A 5,927-nucleotide genomic window follows, 5' to 3' on the forward strand; every position below is an offset into this window, starting at 1 on the left:
CGTCCGGCGGCGGTCCTCAGGGAGCGTCCGCTCTCCTCAGGCCGGGGCTGCCCGCGGAGGCTTACTACAGAGGCATCTCTTTTGTCTCTTGGCATTAAGTTTCTAATTACACTTACTCCAGGAGAGCTGTTAATGGAGCGTCAAGGCCAGACCCCTGTCCATAAATTCATCAAACAAGGGGTGACAGCATTTAAGCTGTTTGTCCCTCCTGTTAAATGACAATTGCCCCGACGCAATAGGAAGTTATTTCAGAAACTCACTCCTCTAATTATTAAAATAATAATTATATTTTCCAGCCTACATTTATTTACAGCCAATTTCTAGGCTTGGTTTTATATTCATAAAGGTAACCAATGCCTAGTTATTTCTTGTAATTCAGAGTCGTCTTTCCCAAGGTCATTGTCACAGCCCTACTCTGCATGTGTTGCAGTTTGAATCAGTCTCTTTGGCAGACGAGTGAGCTGAGCTGCACACAGACTTGCCGATGAGGCAGCGCTGGTATCACATCATAGCGCTGCTTTTTCACCATGCCCGTTTCCACTGTGTTTCCTGCTAGATCCCCTTTGGTTGTTTTTTCTTCCACAGCTACATCATATGGGTGGTTCATATCCAAACCATAAGGAGCCTACCTTTGGTGTCTTCAGGTGCTCACCTCTCATAAATGCCTGATATGATATGTAAGTCAACTTTTTATTATATTTCACTTCTGTTATTCCAGCCACCAATGTCATTAGGGTTTTCCTGTATGATAATCTGGTCCCGGACTGAACAGTCACGCCTTGCAGCTGTACCATTAACCCATCCTGGCTTTTTGTGTAAGGTCACAAAATGCTTTAAAGACCAATTCTAAAATACGGAAGATCCCCACTACTAGCTTCCCTTCAGTTCAACTGTTCCTGTAAATACAACGGTTCAGCCAAGTTCTGATTTATTTTGCAATTTTGCGTGCTAATCCATCTCTTCTGTATCTGTTTTCAGTAATATTTTCCAAGATGATCTCATACCAAATACTTCTCTATCTTCAACAGAGATTAAACCTACTGCATTAACAATGTAAGAACTCATTTATGTTAGAAAAGAGTGTTGAGTTAATCTGGCATGAGCCACCTTGGTAAATTTACCCATTAAAATCAAGCATGCCGATTACACGAGTCTTTGGCAAATGCCTTTCCACTTTTTTTTTCAACTTTAATTTGAAGTTCTTATCAACCATGCTAGCCCCAATTCCAGAAAACTTCTGCAAGAGGTGTTTGGGTAAGTGTCCATTCATGTTATTAGCATCTTCCATTACTCAGATATTTCAAACGGTCAGAGCCTCCATCCTTGAACTTTCTGTCTTCATTACCCTGTGACACCTTTTCATTTCGTCTCGGGGAGGAAGGAATTCTGGTGATCACCCAAGTCTCCATTTCTTTGAGCATTGCCATCATTTTCACCAGACTGGTGAAGATGCTCTGGTATAATTCAGTGGGAATCTGGTAATGTTGTTTGACCAAATGTAGAAGATAACCAGTGGGGTTTTCTCCATTAGTCTCAGGTCAATGTCTCACAGTTTATGTCCTGCCAAGTAACAAACCCCAGCTTTTCTGGGTATGCTCTGAGTAGAGGACTGTCCCTTCATCTGTCACCATACACACTGGGTAGTCTCTTTCGAGTCCTGAATCTCAAGTTATACCCCATTTGTTTTGCTTTCAGTAAAGCATTCTCTTCTGTGGTGCCTTGTGAATTCTCCTTATGTGTGTAACATCCTGGGTTTCTGTGTCTGTGTGCATACAGTGTGCCAAGACTTGCGTTTCTTCTCATCTTCCTTGGCACTTTGTCTTCTGCCTACTTCTTTTTATGCTAGTATGAACCTTATTTTCAATTCTTTCTCTCTTTGTACTAGCTCATCCCTTATTATTTCCTGTCCTCATATTCTTCAAAGTCTGCCTTCTAGAGTTTCTTCATTCTGCATATGTTAGGAGATGATGAACTGTCTGTGCGGCATCCTTTTTCCTCCTTAATGATTTTGAATTCCCATCTGAACTCCATTTGTAATTCTTGGATTTCTTCCTGGTATACAGGAGTTTTCGCTCCCGATATGACAAGAGTTCTGTCAGGCAACACTTTCTGGAGTAGCTTCTACCAGATACCCACTGGAGGATAAAGCATATTCTTTATCTTCTGTTTACTGCCATCTCTTAGCCCTCTGATCAAATCTACATTCTTAGAATCCATCTTTTCTGTCCAACCCTGACTTTGAAGAGGGAATAAAGACAATCCCCCACACTTCCTCCCGAACAAATTCCCTCCAACATGCAATCCTTTGTTTCCTGCACCCTCTTCACTGCCTGATTTCAAATATACAAATGTTAGAGAGGAAATGTAATTTACACAGTACAAAATCTTTAAAAATGAGTAATCATAGAATCACAGAATCGTAGAATCATTAAGGTTGGAAAAGACCTCTAAGATCATCGAGTCCAACCGTCAACCCCACACCACCATGGCCCCTAAACCATGTATCATCTTAATACCAAATTGCAATGTTAAAACTTTGTATTTCAATCTAAGAAATGTCTTATGTCTGTGAGAAAGTGTATTTTTGGCATGGGACGTGAGGCGTTAGACCTTAAACCTGCCATTAGCACAGGAACTATTACTCCTTGTTCTGCAAGTCAACCAAGTATAATTTGATAAAAGAATGGACCTCTGTGTTTGAGCAGAGAGGGTGATGCTACTTTGGCAAGTTAAGTTTCATTTTAACGGGCAGCATGTGGATGTGTCTGGGATTTTTTAAATTAGTCACAACAACAGTGGATTAAATAGCCAAGGGAAAGTCATATGGCTGAAGATGTATGCAATATATTATACAGCACTACTGTTTATACCACAGGTACCGATGAGGTCAGCAGGAGTTCTGGGTTTTTTTTCACGTTAGTATGAAAGCTGTAGGCAGGTGAAGCACCTGGGATTGTATGTGGCGTAGATCTGTAAGTGCTGATGATAATCTTTGGAGAAAATTTCACAAGGGCAAGGAATAGCTAGCTACAGGAGATAGTAAAGACTTAAGATAACTTTTGTATATGGATTTTTTAAATTTCTTAATTTTCATATGGAAAGCATTTGGGCATATTAATCCAATACATTCAGGACAACATATAATAAAACCATTCTGGATAGGAATACATTTTAAAAACACTGTCCCTACACAGATAAATGATAGGCATATCAGTGGAAAGATGCAGGATGCCAGAACATAAGAGTGAGTCAATCCAACAAATACTTTTCAGTCAATAAGGCAGTCTGTGGAGGACTGTTTATCATGAGCAAAGGTGGCACAATCTCCCCCAAACTGTAATATTTAACATTTTCTTTGCTTTAAAATAGTGTTTTAAATATACAATGATATAAGGTAGTTGTGAAGATTCTTATTGATCGGCTATTGGATTTGTGTGTGGTATTTCATCTCAGTGAAGTGTGAAATCAAAGAAGTCTCCCTCCAGAAGTGACATTTTACAAACATGCAAGGGAGCCTTAGAAACAGAGGCAGAAGTTATTCTACTAGACCTACCCCTATAAGTGATCTTTCCAAATTATTATAGGAAGGAGACTGATACATAATTAGTGGAATGAAGTTCTTTCCCACCGTATAGGTACACAGACCCGCAACAGATAGGGTAACACTTTTTTCAACACTGAACGGCTACCAGTAGGGCGTTGAACAGTAGGCTGCTAAGCTGTAAGAACAGATGTTTTTCCTGACAGTGCAGTAAACCAAAATTAAAAGTTTTTTTTCTTCTCATTTTTATGCAACTACTATATTACTTTAGTGTATGAAAATGCGTGTTAGTAGAATGGTCTTCTAATTTAGATAGGTCTGAAATTTAAAATAGCAAAGATGCTATTTTAGAATCCATTAATTTGTCACTGTTGTTGTTCAGAATAAATTAACATTTGAAATTATAAAATTCTAAATCCCAGATTGAAACAGTCATTTGCTAAACCCTCCATTCATGAACCGTGTGTACATGAATATTTTTAACCTAACCTAAAATGTAATGAGGAATGGGCTATTTGGCTGACATTTAGTGTGGTCTAAGCAAAGGAGAAAGGGAAATTAATAAAAGGTAGAATAGGGAAAGGATGAGGAACAAGAATGAACAAGATAAACTGATTCACTAACAAACCAGAAAGGTTTCTGAAAAGTCAAGTATAAAAATTGCTACAACCCATGGCCAGGTTAGCCAAGATACACACAAATAATCCACACAATGGCCTTGGCAGCATTACACTGATAATATTTTTGCAAGGTTGAATTAGTGCTGAACAATATTCTAGTATGTTGGGCACAAACATACTGATATTTTTATGAAGTGTCAAGCATGTATATATTCCTTTTTTGCCTTCAAGAAAAACATCTGCCACAGTTAGTTAAAAGAAATTCCCACATGACTCCTGTCTGAGTTTCTGTGAGCGTCAACTGTATGGGACTCTCGTGGTTTCTGTGTGTATGTGCGCGTGTTCCCTTTTTTTCGAGATCTGGCAAGGACAGATTTAGCAGGCAGTGGTGAAGGCAGCAGACTCCTTTTCAGTGCTCCCATGTCGCGTGACAGCGACTTTTGTGTAATTCTTCCACACTCTCTCCATCACCTTCTACCATTACACATTTCACTAGGAGGATCCCTTGACAGAGTTTCAGTAGCAATGAGAACTATTAGTGGCTTTCCACACTTGTGGTTCTACCGTTTGGGGTCTGCAGGTGAATTTACATATTTTGGCATCTAAGGATCATGCACCAGTCATGCAAAAGACATGTATCTTTCAGAAAATCTTTCAGCCTCAGAGACTGAGAGAGCAGAAATGCTCTCAGATGATAGAAGACCAAAAAAGAAGCCCTTCTAGAGTGTAAGCTGTAAAGACTCAAACACTGACTGCATGTATGTATCCAGTGAAAATGGTACAAAAATGTTCTGTTTGTTTGTTTATATGATTTTAAATGGGCAAAAGGTGGTCCTTCCCACTGATCATAGCTTAAATCTGTATATCATTCAGACAGGGATAAAAGCTGTGCATTAAAAACCCTAAACACTTACAGAGTTTACATAGGCACACACATGCTCACACCTAGAGATGTATGCATGTGTGTATAAAGATGTATATTAATAGGTGTATATGTAAATTTAAGATTTTGAAAATCCCTAATGATAACATTAAAAATACACTGTTTTTTAAAAGAAAGCTGTAGGAATTATCAAAGGGAGTTGGACCATTTATTGGTAACTAGAGTTCATGGGTTCAAATTTCTTAGCTTTTAATAACATTAGGTGATTATTGTTGAAGATTTAAAACTAGCCTGGGGAAGCAGTGTGATCTAACAGATAGGGCATTTACCTAAGTACCAGGAGTCCAGATTGAAATTGTTTGTGTGGAAGTCAGTAGGAAATGTTCAGGGGATTAGTTTTTTAACTTCAGTCTTACACGTAAGTTGGTATTTATCTGTAGTGTGGCCTTGTACAAGTTATTTTTCCTTCTTTGTGCCTCTTTTTTTTTCTTTCCCATCTATCAGCCTGTCTTGTCTGCAGATACAAAGAAGTCTTCAGTGCTCTGCCTGCCTTTTTTTGTGTTGAGTACCGAGAACTAAATTTTGGTCAGGCTATGGGATACTATCTTAGAAATACTAACATACTGGCACAACAATGGACAAGTGATAAGCAATTCATTTATCACTAGGTTCTTTTCAAATTTGAACAGAAATTTAGGAGTTACTAAAAATTAAACTTTCACATATGTGAATTGAGGTTTACCAGTTTGGTATTTTAAGAGTGCTCTCCCTTTCAGATGGCTCTTGTATTAAGATCCTCCGTTAACATCTTAAATTTTAAAATAAGCAGTAATATCAGAAATTCCTTTCCTTCACTGTAAACTGTACATTTTCCATTTTATTA

The sequence above is a fragment of the Pygoscelis adeliae genome, unplaced genomic scaffold (genome assembly GCF_000699105.1).
Source record: "Pygoscelis adeliae isolate BGI_AS28 unplaced genomic scaffold, ASM69910v1 Scaffold241, whole genome shotgun sequence".
NCBI classification, from domain to species: Eukaryota; Metazoa; Chordata; class Aves; order Sphenisciformes; family Spheniscidae; genus Pygoscelis; species Pygoscelis adeliae.